The 27,822-nt window shown below is 41.4% G+C and overlaps 1 protein-coding gene across 4 annotated transcripts in view; it reads left to right on the forward strand.

The window, feature by feature from the left end:
* The window catches only part of LOC126335195 (extracellular serine/threonine protein CG31145), a 1,599,051-nt gene that overhangs the window by 245,014 nt on the left and 1,326,215 nt on the right, over nucleotides 1-27,822 (forward strand). The gene's annotated exons all lie outside the window — the stretch shown is intronic.

Consider the following 27,822-nt stretch of genomic DNA (forward strand, 5'->3'; position numbering starts at 1 on the left):
ACTGATGACCCAATGAAACGACTTGTGATAAACCTTTTGCATTTCTTTTATGTTTTTGTCTTCTTTAAAGGCAAAGAGAAAAGATGAAGCGGTACCCATCATAAAGCCTATGCCTACCGTCAGATATTTTTGATTTTCAGTTGGTAAAAAAACGAGGAGTTTTTCTTGTACGAGTAGGAGGAAGGGAGGATTAGCGCTCAACTAGTGAACGAGTGAGAAGCGCGCCATTGTTTAGCGAATAATTGTAGACCGTCATTTTGGGGTCGCTTTGAATAAGTGAGGAGTGTGTATTTCAAATGTGCTCCGTTTAGAAAAATTCAGTGTTGTTTTATTAACAGAAAGGTCGTGTGAGTTGTTATTTCAAATAGTACGATAATGACAAGAGCTGAAGCCCACCTGTGTACTGTGGAAAATTACGAAGATCCGATAAGCTTAATGGGAACACGGTCAAGACTTCAAACGTGAACTCGGCGACCAAACGTAGCATTACATAGAAGGGTAAGCTCAAATCTACAGCGGAAAAAGAAACTACTTCCCCCCTGCAAAATTATATGAACTAATACGAACTTATTTCCAGGCATAGCTCAGCTTATTGTGCTTGTCATTCATGCCGAAATTTAATCTCCTTAACTCAATACATTTTAAAAAGCCACGCATTTCAACATTTTGTTATCATTTATTCCATTATTTTATTATATTATAGACTTAATAACGTTAATATTAATTATTGATTATTTCCGTTTTGTGATTAATTCGTAGAAGTTATTGATAGAGTTAGTAACACACAGATAGGAGCACCTTGCATTTCGCCATTGGAATATGGTAAGCGTCAGGCATCCCTGCCATGAGGGGCTAATAATATTAATATCGAACGGAACAACAAGTTTAATGATACCAGTCACTGTTTTTTTTTTTAATTTTATTTTATTTCCACAACGCGCCACGAAATTTTAAACTTCTCTTCTCAGGTGGATGTACGGGTATTAATGTGACACGTATGTGTTTTTTTACGACTTTAGAGTAACCTGCTCCACCGTCTAGTAGAGAAACTGTGCCACAGGTTACTCCACAGTCGTAACGCAACACTTACATGTCATATTAACCCTAGCATTACCAACGGGGAGGGGGGGGGGGGGCTCGTAGGCCCACTGACTCAGTTTTTCTATGTTGTATCCACACCCTTTGATATATGAACTTGAAAGCAAAGGTAATTGTTCGTTATTGAATGCACTATTGAGTCATTACAGAATTTCGGAATAAAAATGTAATTAAAATTCACTTACTTGATTTAATTCTCTGTGGGCCTTAGAAGCCCACCCGTTGGTAATAGCAAGGAAAGATTTACGAGGTTGAGTCTTTCGTTTCAAATTCTTACCATGAAACGAATTTTGGCATTGTTGCCTTCAGACATATTATTATGAAGCGGACCATTGTTATTTTCAGTGTTTCTGCTGTTGTTGAACCAGCAACATGAGTAGACAACGTTTACGTGATAGTTCCATTGAAAGAGTGCTAGAAGTAGTTTTGAACGAATCAGATTTAGAGGAAAGTGAAGTGGATGATGATGTGGAAGAAATTAGAACTGATTCATCGTCTGAGAATGAAGATGAGGTTGAAGCCAATCCACCAGATGATAATGATACGGAATGTGATAAATTCATTGCAAAAAGTGGACGACAGTATATTACGAAGCCATCTCGACAATATCGGCGTTCTGTACAAAATATAGTGCGAGAAAGAATGGGGCTAGGACAACAAGGAAGAATTGCGTCTCCGAAAGAGGCTATAGAGCTCTTTTTTACACCTCAAATTATGAATCTAATAAAACTACACTCAAATGAAGAGGCTTCTCGACTAGGTATTCAGCACACAGATGAAGATGAGTTATTTTGTTATATAGGACTCTTGCTAATCATGGGTTCAAATCATGACAATAAGATACCTGTCCAAGATTTATGGTTTTTGCTTCAGGGCCGACAAGTGTACTATGGATCAATGAGTCGGACCCGATTTTTCGAATTGACTAAAATATTGAGGTTCGATGATAAGAACACAAGAGAAATTCGTCGCCAGACTGACAAGTTTGCTCCAATGAGGGAAATTTTTGAAAGCTTCAATTCTTCACGTCCATTGTATTTCATTCCTGGTCTACATACAACAGTGGATGAGATGTTGTCTTTGTTCCGTGGTCGCTGTCCATTCAAGGTGCTTCTAAAAGAAAAACCTGGAAAATACGGCATTCTAATTCGAATGCTGTCTCATTCTAAGACTAGATATGTGATCAGCATGGACATCTATACAGGCAAGTCAAGAAATACACAGCATTCAAATGGACCAATGGAAATTGTAAAGAGACTAATAAAACCTACTGAAAAATCAGGCCGTAATGTTACCACAGATCGGTACTATACTTCAGTGGAGCTTGCTGAGACTCTGTGGAATGATTTTCACCTCACACTTGTTGGCACCCTACAGTCTAACAGACGACACATACCTGAAGAGCTGAAGACTACAACTGGCTGCAGTTTACACTCTTCCATCTTTGCTTATACTGACCCTCAGACACAGAGGCCACCAGTTACTCTTGCATCAACGCTAGTCCGCGAGAAGCCAAAGCGACTGCTGTTGATGCTTTCAACTTATCACTCAGAAGGGGTGTTGAATGAAGACTCAAAAAAGACTAACATAAGTCTTTTTTATAATTCTTCAAAGGGAGGCGTGGACACCATAGACCAGATGGCAAGACACTACAGCACAAAGAGAGGAACAAGAAGATGGCCTTTGTCCCTCTTCTACACACTCATTGACATAGCAGCAATAAACGCATATTCACTCTTCCTCCTCAACTTTCCGAATTGGAAAAAGAATTTGCTAAACCGCAGAAGGGTTTTTATCACTAACTTAGGTCTCAAACTAATAAGATCTCAAGTAGATAAACGGGCACAAAATTTGTATGGACTTCAGAAGCCAGTAATAATGGCAATGGAAAGCATCACATAACGGAAGCTCAGCTGCTCTCTAGAACCATAATCCTCAACAGCAGAACCAGGAACATGTGGACGGTGCCACCTATGCTGCCAAGAAGCTGCATCTAAAAAGATCAAGTACAACAAGCTGCGAAAGTCAACTGTTACCTGCTCTCAGTGCCACAAACACGTCTGTGGGAAACACTGCAGGAAGACAGTGTTGTGTGAAAAATGCGTTGCAAAATGAGACAGTAAATTTCGTTTGCTTCATGTAGTGTATCGAATTAAAAAAGTCGTTTTTATAAGAAAACACTATTTTGAAACATTACTCCAAAAAATATATAAACTGAATCTCGTGATTTGTTCATTTTATTCCCATTATAATAACATCTTTTATTATCCAGTATAAAAAACAATGTCTAAGCATCTTGAATTGTTATTAGAGGTATCAGAAGTAAATAAACTTGATTTATGATAAAATAAATTGTGGTATTCTTTATGGGCCTTTGAGGCCCCCGCGTTGGTATTACATGTAACAAAAAATACGTTGGTAATGCTAGGGTTAATCTCCCCAAGTAACCATAGAGGTTTACACCTTCGAAACGCGCTGTGGAAATAAATAAAGAGGTACTGGTAACCGTAAACTTATATTTTCACGCCATATCAATAATAATCACGGTAAAGCCTCGCCAAAAATTCTTGCAATAAACATATTATTCATATTAACACAATGAAATCTTCTCCATGCTGTTCTGCGGGACTCGAGACGAAACCGCTGCCTTTCGTGTTCGATTCTTGTCTTCATTTTTCTGCTAGCTTATAAAGAGCACTTTACAGAGGGCATACTTTAATGTTTGTGTCTGGAGAAGGGATTAAAAATATTAGCTTGTTCTTCTTTCTGTGATGCAACGGTTGCCTGAAGGTCCAACCTGCTATAGGTGGACAAAGACACGCGTGATTTGTAATCACTGCATTAGCTGTCTAATCTCGGACTGAAGATTCTTCTGCTTATATGACAACAAGGTATCGCAAGCAAATCATCTATTATGCTAGTATGACGCTTGCATATTGATAAAGCAGTCGTTGCACCCACTACTAACTATCCGATTTCGGCAGCATTTCCACCCCTGATGGGCAATGCACGCTAATTAGGTCTGAATGTCGTCGTGCAAAAATATTTTCATTACATAGGTGATAGAACGTAGGAGACACATTTCATTCAGCCAGACTTTACACCAACGTTTTGACTAAATCCATTTGTAGCTTCAGTATCCCACTAACTCTCTCCTACTATCCGGATTTCTTACTACAGGATACCCGGAGAAATTGCTCATACACAGGCCAAGGATTGTATCCAGAAAGAATATTACACTTGCCAAGTAGCTTTGAAACTTGGCTGCAATTTAACACTGAGTGTTGGTAAGGATACTGACAGGTAGTAAAGGCAGTTGTAATCTAACCTAAAATCGTCTCTCTTCTATATACGAACTTTTATGTCAAGACTGGTACTCAGTAAAATAAATTTAAAAAAACTAGTTGTAGCTGCGTGAGTTGATATTAGTTTCCAGATTTTCCTGTGCTATACAGTTTCACTGTCGTACATCTAATAACTTTTATGCGTAGTAGACATGTTACATCCAATATCTGTTCTAGTTTTAATGTCTAGTTTCATAATTAAAGTTCTGTTTGTAAATCCGCATATTTGAATGTTCCAGGTAACGATCAAGTCACTGGAACTGGACTACTTTCCAGAGACAACGGGTTACGACATTCTGCATCTGCGCACTATCCAAATGGGAGCGTCATCTAGTCTGCAAGTTGCTCCACCCACTTCAGATGACACGTCAGGTATTTTAAAAGTCGAATTGTCATGTGTGAGAGAGTGAAATCGCGGTTACCGTGTTTACCATTCACCATATCCATATCGCAGTTTTAGTGGCTGAAAATGGGATAGGGTGATCGTTTACTTCACTAACTGCGAAGTTAGGACTATGATAAAGTTTTAGGACGAGCGTCAAGCCGAGTTAACTGAAATTGTCCGTCAGTGTGCCTATTGTGAAAGAAGTACTTCAGAAACAAGTAGATACTTCCTTGTTGGAGCAAACAATTTCCTAAAGGAATCCACTAAGGTAATCGCACTGAACTGTGTAAAACAGTATAATTAAATAAGTTACAAAATCCGTCAAACACTACACGTAGGTCATCTGAGGGAGACTGAAGAGGACTGTTCAGTACGAGAAGAGCTTGATAGCTTGATGCTCTGTGAAAGTGTTAATGTACAGTAATGTTGAGCCATAAATGATTCAGTGAGCAACAACTTTTGTGCTTATACTGGTAGGTGTCTAACAACCCGTCCTGTAGCACCAATGATGCTTGCACGATTGATCTGTACATTTTTCTGCACAACAATTGATTTCTGTCAAACTTCCTAAAGCATTGCAAAGGTGTAGGTGACTGCACCAATTCTTCCCATAATTTGCAGAAACACAGAAAACGATGTCAAGTGCCTGAATTCATGTGGCGGACATGTTGCGAACAACTCCATTACTGCATCTGTAACAATAAATATTTCTACTCTCTTATTTTCTTTTCTTGATTACGAATATAGAGAAACTAACTCCACCCCGATACTAACAAGATCAGAAACGAATCTAAATTCCCGTAAAAGGAAACCAACTCGCTTTCGAGTACTGTACTCTCATCGCTACCACACTATCAAAGAAGTTTCCTCTCGGAGTCGATGCTGTGACTTTCCGATGCTCTTCGTTTCTTCTAATCGCTTTTACTATGCTCTCTTAGTGGGATCATGTTTATACTTGTGTACATCATGATATTAAGAATCCTGTGGTTCTGTAGTCAGTTATTTGTTTTTGTAGATTATAACAACAGGCATTCTGGTAGATCATAACGACTGTTTATTGCCCAAAATACGCGAAGGAGAAACAGATGTTCAGAAAAGCATTTGACCCAGTAGCGCTATGACTCTCCTTAACTAAGATACGATTGCATGGCGTATCAGAGGAAATTTGTGGCTATAGAGGACTCTTTTGTTGGATGCAGCACGCTATCTTGCATTGACAGTCAAGGGAACTGTAGAAGTAACTTCAACCGTGTTCCAGGAAACTGTGTTGAAGTACTTGCTGTTTATATTGTAAATTAATGACCTCGCGGACAATGTGGATAGGAGCCTCACACTTTCCTCAGAAGATACCATCTTCTACTTCTTTCTCCTATTCTCTTGTCTTCTCTTTTCCTTATAGATAAATAGAAGTTGCAATCTCGCTTCCGCCTGTACGTTCGGACTAATCTCAGGGACTACAGTAGGCATTCTGGACGGGTTTTCGCTAATGCATAGACTGATCAAGTTTCACTTATTTCGGGAGTGAAATATCTAGGGATGCAAGAATAACCAACGAAATTAATAGGAGGTTACAGAAGGGAGGCAATTTCTACCAAACAATAGAACAACTGATTTGGAATAAGGAAGTTTCAGAAAAAGCAAAACTCCTTATAGATAAGAATTATTACTTCCCTATTGTCACCTATGGTGGAGAAACATGGACAATGACAGAAAGGGACTGGAGCAGACTGCAAGAAGGGGGAATGAAATTTCTCAGAGCAGTTAAGGGAAAAACAAGAATGGACAGAGTGAGGAATGTAGAGATTAGAAGGGACCTCAAACAAGAAAGTATGAGAGAAGAAATTGAAAAAAAGAGATTAAGATGGTGTGGGCATGTTAAGAGAATGCATGGGCAGAGACTCCCCCAAATTATGGAAGAACTAAAGATGGATGGAAAAAGACCTAGAGGGCGCCGAAGAACACGGTGGAAAATGGCAGTGAGAATGTCTGTGGAAAGGAGAGGTGTGACCTGGCAGAAAGTGGAGGAAGAAAAGTGGTGGGAGGACCGAACCATATGGAGAGGACTCGTCAGCACACAGACCTGGCAGTAGCTGGAGCGGGATCCAGATATGTAGACTGATAACCAAGGAAGCTTCATGCATATAATTTATAAATATTTCGTGACAATTGATTTACTAACAATGAATTAAAATCCGCCACTTCTGTGAAAACGATGGCATTACCATCCAGCGGTACAGTCGCCACAACTACAGGTAGCAGCGAAGCTTGAGCAGAATCCGAATAGAGGCTTGTGGTCCAGCGGTAAATTGTGTGTCTGAAATACAAACTTCAGCCTTTTGACGTTTCATTCACCTCACCATGCTGTGAAGATTCGCCTGAGGCCAATCACGGTTTACATTCCATATTAAAATTTATGTCTCCTTTCCCTACTTGGCACTGAAATTGGGCTGGATGGTCTAAAAGTAAGGCACGTGGCAGATAACTGAAAAGTCGCAGCATGGAATAGCGGTTGGATCACGGATTTTTGTCTTTGTTTTTTATGCTAGCAATCACTTCTTGAGAATGCGGAGATTCTCCACTAACGAATCGTGTTCCGCATTCTACATTAAACTGCAAATTGCCTTTTCCAGTTGGGTACCTGACAAGGGAGATGCAAGTTGCAGAAGTGACTTCGATCTCAAAGACTAGCACGAGGATATTGACCCACACGAAATTATTATCACTAGTGTCTGCACACACACGTCCGTAAATAGCGATTTCCAACAAGAACATCTCAAGAATTAATGTCTATAAGCAGAGATAGATGTTTTAGAATCGAATAAGGAACTTAAATTTTGCTGAGCTTCAGCCATTCACATAGGGAGCAGGTGATAGGATTGTAGCCAACACGCAAGGCATACGCACTCCACAGAGCACCTACGCCCTGCTGCCTCTCTGCCATAACCAGTACAAAAGGCAGTCTAGCGTCTCTGGACAGCATCAGCGAACATTTTGCCCCTAGCAAAAGTTGTTCCTCATGATGCGGTCTATCATGTTCGTCGGAAAGACTTTCACATACCCTATATACCGGGTGACCAAAAAGTCAGTATAAATTTGAAAACTTAATAAACCACGGAATAATGTAAATAGAGACGTAAAAATTGGCACACATGCTTGGGATGGCATAGGGTTTTATTAGAACCATAAAACAATGTTCACAAAATGTCCGACAGATGGCGCTGGACCGCAAAACGTCAGTGACTGCGCATGACAATCATGTATAAAAGGAGCTGTAATGAGAGAGATAATCAGATGCGCCAGCAGTCGCAGCATGTTGACGTTATCTATAAACGCGCTTTTAGTGAAGCTGTATTATCAGAATGGGACATGTGCTAGTTCAGCGTTACGATCCTATCGCCATAGGAAGGGGATTCGAACGGGTAAGTCTGTTGACAAATGCAGCTGTGGCGAGAATGATTTCGAAGTTCTAAGCCACAGCTTGTTTAGAAGACAGACTCTGTAGTGGCCGACAGAGCACAAGACGTAATGCTGCTGAGACAGTTCAGGAAGAAATGGAGACTGTATCGGGGTCGTTTATGCACGGGGAAGTCAGCGCTCGTGCAACAGCACGTCACACCGGCATTCCATACACTACTGTTTTGTTGGCACTTAGGCCTACCCTTCGATGTTGTCCGTACAAAATCCATCGGCATCATGAATTGTTACTTGGCGATTTAGCGAAGCGGAGGGCATTTGCGGTGTGGGCGTTTCAAAAGATGGCGGAAGATGATGATTGGTTGAGTAACGTGTTGTGGGCCGACGACGCTCATTTCACGCTCCAATGCCTCACCATAACTCCGGACATGCTTTACAGTGCTGTTCACAACATTATTCCTCGACTACAGCTATTTTTGAGGAATGGTGGTGGACATATTGAGCATTTCATGTAAAGAACATAATCTTTGATTTGCCTTACTTTGTTGTGCTAATTATTGCTATTCTGATGAGATGAAGCGCCATCTGTCGAACATTTTCTGAACTTTTTATTTTTTTGGTTCTAATAAAACCCCATGTGATTCCAAGCATGTGTGTCAATTTGTACCCCTCTATCTACATTATTCCGTGATTTATTCAGTTTTCAGATATATATACTGACTTTTTGATCACCCAGTATATAGGGAGCCTAACATGACAGTCAAGTGCATTATCTCTCGTTTTTCGGCAGATATTTGCAATTTCATTTTTGCAATATTCAGCTGGTGTCAGCGCAAACAGTTACTGGTCATCACGTCTTTCGTGCGACACCCAGCATCTACAGAAAGCGTCCATTTGTTTCCCGTTATAAACAAAACGATTTTTAAAGCGGAATTTCACATGCTGAAGAGATAGAGTGGTCCCAGATCAGTTAATTGCGATATTCGTTTTAGTAATTAGCACTAACATGAACGGTAAAGCACGAAGAACTGTACTCTGGCGGTGACCGAACAGCGCTGCTGCATGCTGGGAGCAGCCGGCGTGGACCATGGCTGTGTTGTCGCTGTTGAAATTCTAGCTATTCTTCGTCTTTTACTGTTGCTGTTAATGCATATCAGTAGAATGACTACCGCACTAGACTAATTTGCATCCGCTTTACCTAAGGTACACGTAAAATTCCGCTTAGAATATCATTTTTATTGTAACTGGAAACCAACTCGAATTTTCATCATCATCGGACGTCGCCTGAAAGATTGGATGAGCGGTACTTGTTTGGACTGACTCCGGGTACGTACTGCAAAAACTAAACTGCTAATACCTGTGGAAACACCACAGGAAACGCGACTGGCGACTCTTTTTTCCTTTTTTTCACAAAAACAGTAACAAAAATTGGTAGCTTCCAATGAAATGATATAAATAAGGTGACAGGTAATCGTAGACATAAATTACAGCATTCATAGAATGAGGAATGATATTTAGTCTTTAGCAGCAGTACACGTTAAGCATCTTCACTGTCACCTTCAGCTGCTGGCAGTCCAGCAGCACATTTTCTTCTTCTGCAGCCTGTGGTTCCTAATCATCATTTCCCAGACCAAAACTCATCATTCAGTAAATCCATCATCTGTGTTCCTTCCAGGTTAAATTACGTGGACAGAAGAGCAGTCCCGAACAGCGACATCGCAAAGACGTTCACTGCCTTGTTATTTTTTGTCAGTTTCAGGCTTCTAAACGCATCCTTAGGGAGGTAGGAGAGATACCCTGTATATATTCACAGGCAGGAGGTGCACACGATTAACCCTTATTTTGCTTATTTTGTAACTGAGGACCGGGTGACAGAAAATGTATGTCTACATATATAAATTATACAGAGCATTCATGTTATCACCATTATTAAAGACGGACAACCAGTTTAGAGATTCAAAATAAGTAGTCCAAGATTATTCCAATAAACTGTATCTGTAAATGAACAGTAAATGTATTTACCAGACCACTTCTAGCTATCTCTGCATAATCGTTAGTAAAGTATTCTGTCACAAAGTGATCGAATGAATAAATTTCCAGCTATTGTAGCCACAGGATAGAAAACAGTATGTCGAGACTGTCAAACTACTTACGATACGCGCCAACTACCATTCCTTAAGTTACGTACTGTCTCACATAAATGTTCTTCAAACACCATCGTCATATATTTGCTTAAAAGTACGAGAATAAGTCAACGGTAATTGTGTTTCAGGTTTTGAATCCTTTTTACGTATAAACGACTCTTCTGACTTCACATCCAATGCGTTTTGGCAAAGAATGTTTCGTGGTAAATTTGTTGTCCATTTTTCTGCTACATAGTAGTGCCTTTGTTATTTTATTAAACGTCCTTATTAGTCCGGAAACAACGAAATGTTTTGGGCACCGAAACATTGAAATATGTCATGGAAAACCGGGCGAAATTTGTGACACCAATATTATTAATTAGTTCTTTTTCACTTGTTCTTTTGCAGAAATTAACCAAATATTTTACGCTACGGCTATTTATTTGTGTATCGCTCGCTGTTTCATTTGGTTCTACAGTTCTGTGACGGATTTCAATTCATTAGTAATTTTGGGGTAATAAGTATTTTAAAACCTCTCCAAATCGCAATTTTTGCCTTTTTTGCTAATATTCGCTACTGATTTTCTTTGTAACGTCACTTGTTAACACTTTCTCTGTGACCTGGACAGTGCCATCTCCAAACGCATCAAACAGTATGCGTCATCACTCACACTGTATTAGCTGAACATCCTTCCAGACTTTTTTCAGTGTGTGTGTGTGTGTGTGTGTGTGTGTGTGTGTGTGTGTGTGTGTGTGTTTTAGATAACAAATATTTCTAAAAGCAATGAACGAGATACTTCCCATATAAATGTGACATCACTCACACTGTATTAGCTGAACATCCTTTCAGACTTTTTTCAGTGTGTGTGTGTGTGTGTGTGTGTGTGTGTGTGTGTGTGTGTGTGTTTTAGATAACAAATAATTCTAAAAGCAATGAACGAGATACTTCGCATATAAATGTGATAACCGAAAAAGGAAAGCTTAACGTATTTTTAATGTTTAAGTAGTTGTGGTGGAGAAGTATCGGAAATAAACAGCGATAAAAATAACTCGGTAGATCTGATAACAATGGAGAACTGCAAAAATGTAATACTGCAAGAAAAGTAATCCAAGAAACAAAAAACATGTCAGCAGGCGCTGATAATATAAGTATGCAGTTGATTAAATATGCGTCTGATACACTAAAGTATAGACTTCAAAATTTTAGGAGTGTTCGCTGGCTGAGCGGAAATGTGCCAGGGGAATGTAACAGAATTCTGCCCCCTCCTCCTTTTCAATTTTTGTATTGTTGATATAATTACTGGAAGGTTGTCTGTCTTAAACGACACATTAATAAGTGATAATTCTAATTTTCTGCTACTGCTATTTGCTTATGATCAACTTATTATAGAAAAATCTGCAGAAAAGATTCAAAGTGAAGTACGTAATTCGAATGAAATTACCGCTAAATATGAAATGACAAAATCGGCAGATAAAACAAAACTGATGGAATTTCCAGGATTTGAACCCATAAGAGCCAAAATTATTATAGACAGACAAATAATTGAGAGATTAAATAAGTAGAGTGAAATTTTAAACTTCGTGAAATTTTAAAGTTGGTGAAATTGGCCAGACTCATACGTGGAAACGTACAAAATATATTAAAACATAAAGTACGGAAAGATACATTAATTAAACTTCTTAAATTAATAGGCTTGTTAGCGAATCTTGGACCCTAACATCAGATCTACGAGTATTATGATGAATCGAATCATCAGTTATGAAATTCCTCCGCTTTGTAGCAGGATATTCATTTCCGGGTCATAAAAAAAATATCGGTATTTGATAAGAACTGAATATAGTATCGATCTGAACTAAAAATGAAAAGTACAGACTGAAGTGGAAAGCCGATGTCCAGTGTATGTCTAATAATAGGATAACAGAATCTGCAACATTACATAAAACAACAGAGAGAGAGAGTAGACGTCTTTTAAGAGTTTGAGGTGGAACACACCAAAGGGACTAATCTTTGAGGATGATGTTGGTGATGATGATAACGGTAATGAAAAGCAGTAACGGAATGTGCAGTTGAATGATAATATAAAATAACAGGTTAATCTACGTATTGATACACCTAGAGGGTGCCCAAAAAACTAGCCCTGTGAAGTATGACTGAAAGTGAGTTACTCAAGTAAATGACTATAAGCCAGTAAAATTAGCTACTATATGTGGGCTGTCTTCCCTAAAATTAGTAGAATTCTATAAACTGTTTTAAACATACAAGTAGTCCTCTGACATAAACTAGATGAGTGTGCCCCGAGTAGTGAGGGGAGCTTCAACCATAATAAAAAGAAAAATATTTTTAAAAAAGAAAAATTTTTCAAAGCATAGGATCCGAAGATGACGGCATAGCTCTGTGGAAACTGTTCATCCAATAAAATGCTTTTTTAGCAATCTTGGCTTGTGGAGTTTTCTTCAGTTACCATGTATTGCAAATCGCCCCCATAGTGACAATGTCCGGAATTTTCACTCATTCATTTCATTTATTGCATGTTGAGTCTTCCTCCGTAGCGCAGCGGTAGCGTTACCACCTACCGCGCAAGGGGCCCGGATTCGATTCCCGGCAGGGGACTGGTCGTTGTGTGTCCTATATCATCATTTTCATCGTCACTGACACTGAAGTCGCTGAAGTGGTGTCAACTAAAAAGACTTGTAGTTAGGCGCCCGATACCCGAAGGGGATATCCCGGCCGATAAATGCCATACGATCATTTCTTTTTTCATTGCATATTGTAAGACCTACTGCCTGTTTTAAACAGCAAGTCGTACATTTTACAATTTTGCATTGTTCCATATTTCCAACGTTTTTTGTCTTGAACAACAGAAAAAGAGTAACAATAATGAGTTGGCAATGGAATAAAATGAACATAAATTGAGGGAAAGGAAACGGAAACAATTCAAAAATTTAAGAAGAAGCTAATAGACGATAGAAGAGGTTTTTAATGGAAGAAGGTGTCCCACTATCTGGCTGTTCCAGGTAGGAGAGCGTTGGAACAACTTTGAGCCAGTCACAGATGGAGCAGCAGTTTGCTTAGGTCCTAGTACAAATGATAAGAATATGTTATTTACAGTTTTTCATTAAATATAATAAATTAGTATACGTTTCTCATATTAATTTTACTGTTGATTAATGTCATGGCTTTTTCTGAAGGAGGGAAGCCTCGGAAACTCTTCAAGCTTTGCCTAGCCAGGAAGTTTCATCTCAGTGTATTTCTGTAATGTACACCGTTATGAAATTAAACTTAGTAATTATTTACATTTTAATTATCTATAGGTACAATACTTATATATTTTTATACATTTTCTATCGTTGTACAATGTTCAATGTATACTTTTTTCATTATTTTTCCTATTTTTTATATTTTATGAATCCACATTGTCTTGTTCTGAGGCGTCCAAGTCAGTGGTTGTGTTGTCGCAATCGTTCCATGTGTTGCGTCGTCTTGTGTGGTGATTCCGTATTCTCCGTCTGTCGTATGTCGTTCCTGTCTGTATGCTGTGTGGAGTGCTAGATGATGGTGTTTAGTTCTAACCAGATATCTGGCTGTCTTATCCTTTTGTCCATTGTCGCGCTGTTGCGGTCGTATGTGTCTAAACATGTCGGAGTATAATGTGATGTGTTCCGCTGGGCATATGTCTGTGTCACTTAGGCCAACGTGACGGAGATGTTGTGGGTACGGTCTACGTTCAGTAGTTAAGTAGACCATACCACGTGTCGGATCTATATAGCTTATGCTCATTCGTTCTTGGATGTTCGGGAAGAATGTGTATACTCTGCGTCCTTTTTCTACTGCGTTCCATTCAGTCCGCCAAGTATCATTTCGCCATTCATTAAGTTGTTCCTTGTTAGTTATTTGTCTTTCTGTAATTTCCTGTACTTAGTCCTGTAGTCACTTTTCCTTTCCGTCCAGAATGCTGCAGCTCTGAAACGTACTGTAATGTCTATGGGCTACACAATCAGCACGATGCATAATGCCTGTTTAGATGATGTTCCAAACGCTCCTAACATTCTTAAAAGGATGCGTCTCTGTCCGCATCGTACAATGGTCTTGTGTGATATGAGGCAGAGACGATGGGCCCTTGTGCTGGCTGCATTGCTCAGAATGGACTCAAACAAGGCGATAGCGTAGGTTCGTATCATTTGCAGTAGTAGTCTACACTGTGCAGTGTTGAGTCTGGCTAGTTTATGCGTCAGTTTCGTCGCTTTGTCAGTTGCCAGTTTTGCGTGGTCTTTGAATGAAAGTTTTCCGTCAACAGATACTCAAACGTATCTTGTCGTAAGTTTTCGTTGTGTACTGGTACTGTCAAGTGTGATTGTTGGGTTTCTTTGTAATGTTCTCTTTAGCAGCAGGTAGACAGTTTTGTTGGCTGCTATTTGAAGTTTGTTGATGTTCTTGCACCAGTTATTTACTCTTTGTAGTATCTGTGTGGCCTTCAGTTCTAGATTTGCTCTTGAGATGGCTGGTGTAATTACCATCACAGGATCTGCTACCCTGCTACCCTGTTGTCCTCATCAAGAGTGTTTAAAAGAAGTTCCGTAGTGATATACCGGAATATGGGACCGCATCTAGATCACTGTTTCTTTTTTTTTTTTACTTTTTTTACCGAAATGTAGGCAGCCATTCGCAATTCTTTTGACGACCCTTCGATGGCCTGCACACCATTCTACAGTTCTATAGTTGCACTAGTCTTGGAAATTGCAATATAACGGTGTGGTTATCTGCATTTCCCTAAATCTTCAAATAGTACAAGCCATCAGAGGTTATCAAAGGCACCGGCTATATAGATTAGGATCGCAACTAGATATTTGTCTTGTTTGTATTGTTTGGAGAACATTGTTATGGCATCATCTATAGATTTTTGTGGTCTAAACCGGAACAAGTGGGGGACTAAGGCCGAAGAGGTATCTGTGCGACCGGAGTTTGTTGCACAGTCGTCTCTCCTGAACCCAGGCCAACGTGTTTGTCAAGCAAATTGGCCTGTAAGTTTGCGGATCCGTCGGGTCTCTGTCCTTAGTCTTCGTGATGCTTACTGCATCTGCGGATTTTCATGTTGTGAGTATCTCGCGTTGTTGTAAGGCGTCATTCAGCAAATCAGTCAGAAATGGTGTGATCTGCCGTGCTGCATTCCTGACAGTTTCTGGGTGAATTCCGTCAAGCTCCGGCGCCTTTATGGGTCTGAATTTGTTAATTGCCTGGGAGGCTTCCTCCTGAGCGAAAGGGATGACTGCTTGGTCAGTACCATAGTTAATTTCAATTAGTCGGCGGAGATTGCTGTGTTGTTCTTCGTCCTCAGTTTGGTCTTCGTCCGGGAGGAGCTTTTGGAGAACGTATTCTGCGGAGCTTTTCCAGCCTCGCGTAGTGGAGCCCTCTGGACGTCTCAGTGTCAACAGTACACGTGGTGTTTTGATTTTGTCAGTCTACACTTTGTACGGTTCTCCCCACATCTTATTTTCCAACTGAGTCCACACAAAGTGGTCCCAGTGGTCCTGCCTTGCCTTGTTAGTTTCGGTTTTATACCTGTCTTTAGCATCGCGATAGATTTGGAATCTAATTTCCCATTCCCGTGCCGTTTTTGTCCTTTGACATTATCGTAATTTGTCTCGTGATTCTTTGCGGAGTCTGGTCGATATCGTGGACCAAGGCATTCCCTCCTTCCATCCTTTGTTTTCTACTGGTATCACAGCCAGTTGGGCTTTTTGTAATACATGTCTCAGTGTGTAAACTCTAAAATCAGTGCTACCTTGCATGGTATAGACCCATGAGTTATTGATCTCCTCTCTCAAATTTTGCCAATTTCCTTTGTGTGGCAGAAATCGTGGGTTCTTTATTGTAGATTTTGTCTAGGACATGCCATTTTAGAACGTGTGTGACATTTTTCATTTGCGAGAGTAATGTCAATGTTATTGAATCCCTCTACATGTCCACAGAAGGTCGGTGGTTGTCCTACATAATTCAGTACGAAAAGGTTACATTCGTTTATTGTCTCTACATCATCCTAACCTCTGGCGTCCGTTCTGTCGGCATGCCAGAGGTGATGTCGGTGTGTATTAGTAACCGACTGCCTCGGGCGAAATGTGTTATCTCCCTTATTTTATTTGTAAAAGGCTCTGTCTCGAGTGAATACTGAGCATACATGGAAGAGATCACCCAGTGTTCCCTTCCTAGTGTAATTTCTATTGTTACTGAGAGTTCCGCGTTCTGCTGTGTAATTAGTGTGACTGTTATCAGTGTCTTTGCCACCACGATTGCTGCTTTTGCATCTGTGGACCCTCTTGTTACAGTGAATTGCTTTGGAATGCCCGGTATTTTCCCACTGCGCATGTATGGCTCCTCCGAGATAAAGAGAACAAAAATAGTAACAATTTTGAAAACAGGTAAATCAGCTAACCACCCTCAAAGTTTTAGATGTATTTCCCTTTTGATCTGTACTTATAAACTCTTGCAGAGGCTCATTTATTACAAAATGGCCGCCTTCGTTTTGAAACATATCCCAGCTGAGCAAGCAGGTTTCAGGTCTCAGAAAAGTTTCTGCGACTGGATACTGGCCCTAAAAACTTTCATAGAGGTTGGTTTCCAAGAAAACGTGAAGATATATGTTGCATTCGTAGGCCATGTGACAGTCTAGAGAGAAGAGATGACATACAAACTATTAAAAACAATCCGATAAGAGAAAACTGTAACTTTAATCAACACCATGAAAACAATACATATTTTAGTGTTTACTTGGCAGAATATGTGAGCAAGGAGAGAAATTAAGTAATGATCTGCCACATGACTCCGTATAACCCCTCCTCCTGTTATTCAACCTATGTATCTCCGATCTCCCCAATACCAGATCAACAAAATTCTGCCTCGCGGCCACTATCGCTCTTCCTTGTAGAACCAAAGATCTCGGACAAGCAGTAGCAGTTCTCACAGGAGATATAGCCGTTATGAGCTCCTATTTCAAAAAGTGGTGGCTTAAACGCAGTACAAGCAAAACAGAAGTACGTAAGTTCCTTCTGAGCAACAAACAAGCTAACACGGAGTTCAGAGTGAAACTTAACGGAAACACTGTTTGCCATAACAAGCACCTTAAGTACATTGGTGTCAACCTTGACCGCACACTTTCATGCATAAAACATCTTGAAAATACCGCTGCCAAAATAAAAGTCACAAGAATATTATTTAGTAATTGTATGGAATGACATGGAGAGCTTCAGAAATACCTCTCGCGCATCATTCATTGCGCTGATCTTATCAGCAGCCGAGTGTTGTGCAACAGGTCTGGCTAAATAGCCGCCACACAAACTTGATCCATATCCAGTTGAACCACTCTCTGCGGTTAATAACTGGGACCATCCGACGAATACCCATTTATTGGCTTTCTATGACGGGCGACGTCTATGCTCCCACAATCTGTAGAAGCGAGGCTTTGCTTGGGGAATACCGCAAGCTACAGGATAATCTGGAATTATCAAAGCAGGAAGACATACCAAGTCCACGACGAAATAGACTCCGTCAAATAAACCCACCGTTACGGCAAGCAGAACAGCTAGATGTAATGTCTAGGTGAGAGAGCTGTGGAAGCGGAATTGTCAACTTATCGAAAATCCTGAAGAGCATGATTAATACCTAAAGTATAACTGGATACTGCTGACAGAGAACTCATGAGGAAACTATGCATCAAATTGAACAGACCTCGCACTGGGCATGGTCGATGGGCAGACTCTCTTTACAAATGGGGTGCTACAGAGTCTTTGGTTTGTGACTGCGGGGCTCATAAACATACAATCAAGCACATTAGGGACGAATACCCCTTGCGTTCCTGTCAGGGGATTTGGAGCGACCTCGAGAAAACTGACCGAACAGCTCATATATGGATTAGGAACTTTGATTGACATTTAGTTAGTTTTATGTGTAGTTGTGTCTTTCTGTAATTCTGTTATATACATATACTAATGTTATGTATCTGTTTCTCTTTACACTGCATATGAGCCATAGAGACAAATATAGACATGATGCGAACAGTTCAATAAGAAGCATTAAAATAAATAAATAAATTTAAAAAAACAAGTGAGACACCAGTCACAGCAAATTCAGTAATCTTAAACATACACTCCTGGAAATGGAAAAAAGAACACTTTGACACCGGTGTGTCAGACCCACCATACTTGCTCCGGACACTGCGTGAGGGCTGTACAAGCAATGATCACACGCACGGCACAGCGGACACACCAGGAACCGCGGTGTTGGCCGTCGAATGGCGCTAGCTGCGCTGCATTTGTGCACCGCCGCCGTCAGTGTCAGCCAGTTTGCCGTGGCATACGGAGCTCCATCGTAGTCTTTAACACTGGTAGCATGCCGCGACAGCATGGACGTGAACCGTATGTGCAGTTGACGGACTTTGAGCGAGGGCGTTTAGTGGGCATGCGGGAAGCCGGGTGGACGTACCGCCGAATTGCTCAACACGTGGGGCGTGAGGTCTCCACAGTACATCGATGTTGTCGCCAGTGGACGGCGGAAGGTGCACGTGCCCGTCGACCTGGGACCGGACCGCAGCGACGCACGGATGCACGCCAAGACCGTAGGATCCTACGCAGTGCCGTAGGGGACCGCACCGCCACTTCCCAGCAAATTAGGGACACTGTTGCTCCTGGGGTATCGGCGAGGACCATTCGCAACCGTCTCCATGAAGCTGGGCTACGGTCCCGCACACCGTTAGGCCGTCTTCCGCTCACGCCCCAACATCGTGCAGCCCGCCTCCAGTGGTGTCGCGACTGGCGTGAATGGAGGGACGAATGGAGACGTGTCGTCTTCAGCGATGAGAGTCGCTTCTGCATTGGTGCCAATGATGGTCGTATGCGTGTTTGGCGCCGTGCAGGTGAGCGCCACAATCAGGACTGCATACGACCGAGGCACACAGGGCCAACACCCAGCATCGTGGTGTGGGGAGCGATCTCCTACACTGGCCGTACACCTCTGGTGATCGTCGAGGGGACACTGAATAGTGCACGGTACATCCAAACCGTCATCGAACCCATCGTTCTACCATTCCTAGACCGGCAAGGGAACTTGCTGTTGCAACAGGACAATGCACGTCCGCATGTATCGCGTGCCACCCAACGTGGTGTAGAAGGTGTAAGTCAACTACCCTGGCCAGCAAGATCTCCGGATCTGTCCCCCATTGAGCATGTTTGGGACTGGATGAAGCGTCGTCTCACGCGGTCTGCACGTCCAGCACGAACGCTGGTCCAACTGAGGCGCCAGGTGGAAATGGCATGGCAAGCCGTTCCACAGGACTACATCCAGCATCTCTACGATCGTCTCCATGGGAGAACAGCAGCCTGCATTGCTGCGAAAGGTGGATATACACTGTACTAGTGCCGACATTGTGCATGCTCTGTTGCCTGTGTCTATGTGCCTGTGGTTCTGTCAGTGTGATCATGTGATGTATCTGACCCCAGGAATGTGTTAATAAAGTTTCCCCTTCCTGGGACAATGAATTCACGGTGTTCTTATTTCATTTTCCAGGAGTGTATTATTTAGATTTCTTCTTATGCTGCATCTCTTTTGTGATTGACTGTAATTTTCTTGTCTTCTACACAAAGGAACTAATTCTGCTTGATGTGTGTTAGATGGATAATAATTAATATACAGGGTTGCACGTCTTCAGGTGTAGTTCGAACGTCTTTGTAGACTATGTCTTTTACGAATCCGCACAAGAAAAAATCCAGAGGCGTCAACTCTAGCGAACGAGCCGGTCACGACACATCTCCTCCGCGTCCAGTCCAACGATTTTGGAATTGTCTCTGCAACTCATTTCTAGCCATCAGTGAAAAATCTGCCGGAAACCCATCGTGTTGATACCACATTCTGTTCCTTGTTCCTGAAGGTATTTCCAATAATAGACCTAATGTTTCTTGCAGGAATGTGATGTACTTCCTACCATTAAGATTTCCTTCGATGAAATAGCAGACTATAATTCTGTCCTCCAGAATCCCACACCACATATTCACTGGCCATGGTTTTTGACATACAACTTCCCGCAGCCAACATGGATTTTCAGTTGCCCTGTAATGCATGTTACGCAAATTAATATTTCCGTGGTTCGTGAATGTAGCCTCGTTAGTAAATAAAATCAAATTAATAAATCTGTCATCCCTCTGAATCTCAAATTGAGCCCATCGGCAGAATTGATTTTGACGCATACAGTCCATATCTGTTAACACTTGGTGGAGACTGATATGGTAAGGATGATACTTAACGGCGATTCAGAACACGAACAACACTACTCTAGATTTTTTTGTAAACATTTTTTGAACACAGTGATCAATAGATTATTATATTTTGACTAATGTTCAGTCTTGATCACACCCTTTATATCTGAATGACATAGGTAACCGGTTTCGGTTATTTTTACATAACCATCATCAGACCCAAGGTTTCCTTAGGATGGTAGGCGGAGCTCTCCTCAGCTGCTACGAATTTAACCGATCAGTTGACTTCGTAGCAGCTGAGGAGAGCTCCAGCTACCATCCTAAGGTCTGATGATGGTTATGTAAAAATAACCGAAACCGGTTACCTATGTCACTTAGACATAAATGGTGTGATCAAGACTGAACTTTAGTCATAATATACTACTCTAGCACATGCGAGATTATCTTGTGATTTGACGTGAACTAACACAAGGATCTCTAACCGCAGTGGCAAGAGTACCATTTCCGTTTCCTCGTTAGTAACTTTCCTTTTCCAGATATGTTTCTGATGTGTTAAAGATACAGTTTTTCTCAATTTATCATTTTTAAATGTACTACATGTAGGATGAGTACATTGAGGATATCTGTTGTTTTTGTTGTGATCTTCAGTCCTGAGACCGGTTTGATGCAGCTCTCCATGCTACTCTATCTAATGCAAGCTTCTTCATCTCCCAGTACCTACTGCAACCTACATCCTTCTGAATCTGCTTAGTGTAGTCATCTCTTGGTCTTCCTCTACGACTTTTACCCTCCACGCTGCCCTCCAATACTAAATTAGTGATCCCTTGATGCCTCAGAACATGTCCTACCAAACGATCCCTTCTTCTGGTCAAGTTGTGCCACAAACTTCTCCCCAATCCTATTCAATACTTTCTCATTAGTTATGTGATCTACCCATCTAATCTTCAGCATTCTTCTGTAGCACCACATTTCGAAAGCTATTATTCTCTTCTTGTCCAAACTATTTATCGTCCATATTTCACTTCCATACATGGCTACACTCCATACAAATACTTCCAGAAATGACTTCCTGACACTTAAATCTATACTCGGTGATAAAAAATTTCTCTTCTTCAGAAACGCCTTCCTTGCCATTGCCAGTCTACATTTTATATCGTCTCTACTTCGACCATGATCAGTTATTTTGCTCCCTAGATAGCAAAACTCCTTTACTACTTTAAGTGTCTCATTTCCTAATATAATACCTTCAGCATCACCCGACTTAATTCGACTACATTCCATTATCCTCGTTTTGCTTTTGTTGATGTTCATCTTATATCCTCCTTTCAAGACACTATCCATTCCGTTCAACTGCTCTTCCAAGTCCTTTTCTCTCTCTGACAGAATTACAATGTCATCGGCGAACCTCAAAGCTTTTATTTCTTCTCCATGGATTTTAATACCTACTCCGAATTTTTCTTTTGTTTCTTTCACTGCTTGCTCAATATACAGATTGAATAACATCGGGGAGAGGCTACAACCCTGTCTCACTCCTTTCCCAACCACTGCTTCCCTTTCATGTCACTCGACTCCTATAACTGCCATCTGGTTTCTGTACAAATTGTAAATAGCCTTTCGCCTCTTGTATTTTACCCCTGCTACCTTCAGAATTTGAAAGAGAGGATATCCATCAGCATATAAGTCTCTAGCTCTCACTGAATTTCGTTGGCATTTTCCCTAAATGAGAAGCATATCGACTTATTCTGCGAAGGAATACTTCTTTCACACTCGGCTGATCGACAATACTAGTCCTACCGGTCCTATTCGTGTTGTATTGCGAAACCGTCGAATGGTTCAATGGCACGTTAGATGGATACGCCGTATTCGGCGAATATTTACTATTTGCACGAGAGAGAATTGTCAGAGCATGTGCTTCGATAAGTGCAGAACTGTTAAGGAATGCCACTCAATCCATGATAAGAAGATTGCAGCACTGAATTGATATCAATGGTCATCACTTCGAACACCTTCTGTAAATGGACGTTCATACCGCATTTCTGACATTCGCTGACATTTAAAGACCCCACCATGAACCGTGGACCTTGCCGTTGGTGGGGAGGCTTGCGTGCCTCAGCGATATAGATGGCCGTACCGCAGGTGCAACCACAACGGAGGGGTATCTGTTGAGAGGCCAGACAAACGTGTGGTTCCTGAAGAGGGGCAGCAGCCTTTTCAGTAGTTGCAGGGGCAACAGTCTGGATGATTGACTGATCTGGCCTTGTAACATTAACCATAATGGCCTTGCTGTGCTGGTACTGCGAACGGCTGAAAGCAAGGGGAAACTACAGCCCTCATTTTTCCCGAGGGCATGCAACTAATGCAAATAATGATGGCGTCCTCTTGGGTAAAACATTCCGGAGGTAAAATAGTCCCCCATTCGGATCTCCTGGCGGGGACTACTCAGGAGGACGTCGTTATCAGGTGAAAGGAAACTGGCGTTCTACGGATCGGAGCGTGGAATGTCAGATCCCTTAATCGGGCAGGTAGGTTAGAAAATTTAAAAAGGGAAATGGATAGGTTAAAGTTAGATATAGTGGGAATTAGTGAAGTTCGGTGGCAGGAGGAACAAGACTTCTGGTCAGGTGAATACAGGGTTATAAATACAAAGTCAAATAGGGGTAATGCAGGAGCAGGTTTAATAATGAATAAAAAAAATAGGAGTGCGGGTAAGCTACTACAAACAGCATAATGAACGCATTATTGTGGCCAAGATAGACACAAAGCCCACGCCTACTACAGTAGTACAAGTTTATATGTCAACTAGCTCTGCAGATGATGAAGAAATTGAGGAAATCTATGATGAGATAAAAGAAATTGTTCAGGTAGTGAAGGGAGACGAAAATTTAATAGTCATGGGTGACTGGAATTCGTCAGTAGGAAAACGGAGAGAAGGAAACATAGTAGGTGAATATGGATTGGGGGGAAGAAATGAAAGAGGAAGCCGTCTGGTAGAATTTTGCACGGAGCATAACTAAATCATAGGTAATACTTGGTTTAAGAATCATAAAAGAAGGTTGTATACATGGAAGAGTCGTGGAGATACTAAAAGGTATCAGATAGATTATTTAATGGTAAGACAGAGATTTAGGAATCAAGTTTTAAATTGTAAGACATTTCCAGGGGCAGATGTGGACTCTGACCACAATCTATTGGTTATGAACTGTAGGTTAAAACTGAAGAAACTACAAAAAGGTGCTAATTTAAGGAGATGGGACCTGGATAAACTGAAAGAACCAGAGGTTGTAGAGTGTTTCAGGGAGAGGATAAGGGAACAATTGACAGGAATGGAGGAAACAAATACAGTAGAAGAAGAATGGGTACCTCTGAGGGATGAAGTAGTGAAGGCAGCAGAAGATAAAGTAGGTAAAAAGACGAGGGCTAATAGAAATCCGTGGGTAACGGAAGAAATATTGAATTTAATTGATGAAAGGAGAAAATATAAAAATGCAGTAAATGAAGCAGACAAAAAGGAATACAAACTCCTAAAAAATGAGAACGACAGGAAGTGCAAAATGGCTAAGCAGGGATGGCTAGAGGACAAATGTAAGGATGTAGAGGCCTATCTCACTAGGGGTAAGATAGATACTGCCTACAGGAAAATTAAAGAGACCTTTGGAGAAAAGAGAGACACTTGTATGAATATCAAGAGCTCAGATGGAAACTCAGTTCTAAGCAAAGAAGGGAAGGCGGAAAGGTGGAAGGCGTATATAGAAGGGTTATACAAGGGCGATGTACTGGAAATAGAAGAGGATGCAGATGAAGATAAAATGGGAGATACAATACTGCGGGAAGAGTTTAACAGAACACTGAAAGACCTGAGTCGAAACAAGGCCCCGGGAGTATACAACATTCCATTAGAACTACTGACGGCCTTGGGAGAGCCAGTCATGACAAAACTCTACCATCTGGTGAGCAAGATTTATGAGACAGGCGAAATACCCTCAGACTTCAAGAAGAATATAATAATTACAATCCCAAAGAAAGCAGGTGCTGACAGATGTGAAAATTACCGAACTATCAATTTAATAAGTCACAGCTGCAAAATACTAACACGAATTCTTTACAGACGAATGGGAAAACTGGTAGAAGCGGACCTTGCGGAAGATCAGTTTGGGTTCCGCAGAAATGTTGGAACACGTGAGGCAATACTAACCTTACGACTTATCTTAGAAGAAAGACTAAGAAAAGGCAAACCTACGTTTCTAGCATTTGTAGACTTAGAGAAAGCTTTTGACAATGTTGACTGGAATACTCTCTTTCAAATTCTAAAGGTGGCAGGGGTAAAATACAGGGAGCGTAAGGTTATTTACAATTTGTAAAGAAACCAGATGGCAGTTATAAGAGTCGAGGGGCATGAAAGGGAAGCAGTGGTTGGGAAAGGAGTGAGACAGGGTTGTAGCCTCTCCCCGATGTTATTCAATCTGTATATTGAGCAAGCAGTAAAGGAAACAAAAGAAAAATTTGGAGTAGGTATTAAAATTCATGGAGACGAAGTAAAAACTTTGAGGTTCGCCGATGACATTGTAATTCTGTCAGAGACGGCAAAGGACTTGGAAGAGCAGTTGAACGGAATGGACAGTGTCTTGAAAGGAGGATACAAGATGAACATCAACAAAAGCAAAACGAAGATAATGGAATGCAGTCAAATTAAATCGGGTGATGCTGAGGGAATTAGATTAGGAAATGAGACACTTAAAGTAGTAAAGGAGTTTTGCTATTTAGGAAGTAAAATAACTTATGATGGTCGAAGTAGAGAGGATATAAAATGTAGACTGGCAATGGCAAGGAAAGCGTTTCTGAAGAAGAGAAATTTGTTAACATCGAGGATAGATTTAATGGTCAGGAAGTCGTTTCTGAAAGTATTTGTATGGAGTGTAGCCATGTATGGAAGTGAAACGTGGACAATAACTAGGTTGGACAAGAAGAGAGTTAGAAGCATTCGAAATGTGGTGCTACAGAAGAATGCTGAAGATTAGATAGGTAGATCACATAACTAATGAGGAGGTATTGAATAGAATTGGGGAGAAGTGGAGTTTGTGGCACAACTTGACAAAAAGAAGGGACCGATTGGTAGGACATGTTTTGAGGCATCAAGGGATCACAAATTTAGCATTGGAGGGCAGCGTGGAGGGTAAAAATCGTAGAGGGAGACCAAGAGATGAATACACTAAGCAGATTCAGAAGGATGTAGGTTGCAGCAAGTACTGGGAGATGAAGAAGCTTGCACAGGATAAAGTAGCATGGAGAGCTGCATCAAACCAGTCTCAGGACTGAAGACCACAACAACAACAACTGTTACACATCATTGGATTCCTTTCGATACCCGCTATCAGAAATAAGTACCAAATTATAGCGTCAAAAAACAAAGTTGACCTTCATATCTCTGACGAGACACCATCTAGCAACAAAGACCCAACGTCCCATGCAACTTCTGTCCCACAAACTTTTCTGCTACTACCATGCTTTCCGAGTTATCCTAGGTGGCAATAGTTAGTGACCCACCCTGTATATGTGAAACAGACCCAATATTGAACATTGTGGAACTCCGCCGGCTGGGGTGGCCGAAGGGTTCTAGGAGCTACAGTCAGGAACCGTTCAACCGCTACGGTCGCAGGTTCGAATCCTGCCCCGGGCATGGATGTGTGTAATGTCCTTAGTTTAGTTAGGTTTAACTAGTTCTTAGTTGTAGGGGACTGATGACCTAGTTGTAGGGGACTGATGACCTCAGAAGTTAAGTCCCATAGCCATTTGAACCATTTTTTGGAACTCCCTTAATGATGTTACCAGAGGTAGAAAAAGATGCCGTGTCTTGATGAATTAGAAAGTACAACTTTTCTGCATTTATTTTCTTAAGTATGATGTGAATCTTCTATTAGGTGGACCGTTAATTCTATAAAACCACATTTTTCTAACAAAATTCTGCGATTTATACATTCATCTCCAACTTCATTCTGCAGACGGAAGCTGTTTTTGGTTCCACTACCATCCCTCCCCCATAACCCTGCTCCATTCGTGAATTTTGCGTGGGAAGAACGGCTTCTGTTAAACATCTGCACAAGTTCTATATTCTCTGATTTTGCCTTTAATAGGTCATTCTCGTCACCACAGACGTGTTTATACCTGTTTCAGAAGGTTTCGAGACGATAATATATCACGAACAACTGCGAAGCAGAGTTGTATAAGGAACGAGTGTTACGAACGTACTGTGCTGGTATTTGGTGCAACTCATAGTCCTTGCTTCCTGCTGGCGACCATAAGTTCCTGCAGTGGAACACCTGCCGGCGATCTCTAGCAGATTTGCCGGTAGCACTAACATTGCTTACCCTTGTCAGCGACAAAGTACACGCGCCATCAATAGAACCTAAGGGCTGCGGTAAGCGGCTTTGAAGGGAAGCTGCAGTTCCGTCACGACGTCCAATAACTCCGGCCGCCGCGGCTCTTTGTCGTCTACGTGCCCTTTGTCCGCGGAAGCTCGCAGCTTAATGCCGTGTCGGGACATGTCCAGGACAAATAACGCCAGTCTGGAAACGTTCCGGCACGGGAAGCGACACCTGGCTACCCCAGCAGCCGCTGCAGGCAGTCGCTCTAATTGGATCACCGATAGAAAGCACCACTCTGCCCGGAGGTTGGCAAGAAAATGCTTCTCTCGCTTGTTCTGTAACTTTGCGCCTGCTCTCTATCAGATGGTGCAGCAGCGACAGAAAATGTCACGTTACTAGCAAACTACACTACTGGCTACTAAAATTGCTACACCAATAAGAAATGCAGAAGACAAACGGGTATTAATTGGACAGATATATAATACTAGAACTGACATGTGATTACATTTTCACGCAATTTGGGTGCATAGATCCTGAGAAATCAGTACACAGGACAACCACCTCTGACCATAATAACAACCTTGACACGCCTGGTCATTGTTTCAAACAGAGCTTGGATGGCGTGTACAGGTACAGCTGCCCATGCAGCTTCAACACGATACCACGGTTCATCAAGAGTAGTGACTGGCGTATTGTGACGAGCCAGTTGCTCGGACACCATTGACCAGATGTTTTCAATTGGGTGAGCGATCTGGAGAATGTGCTGGCCAGGGCAGCGGTGGAACATTTTCTGTATCCAGAAAGGCCCGTACAGGACCTGCAACATGCGGTCGTGTATTATCCTGCTGAAATGCAGGGTTT

Source organism: Schistocerca gregaria, chromosome 2, assembly GCF_023897955.1.
Source record: "Schistocerca gregaria isolate iqSchGreg1 chromosome 2, iqSchGreg1.2, whole genome shotgun sequence".
Classification (NCBI taxonomy): Eukaryota; Metazoa; Arthropoda; class Insecta; order Orthoptera; family Acrididae; genus Schistocerca; species Schistocerca gregaria.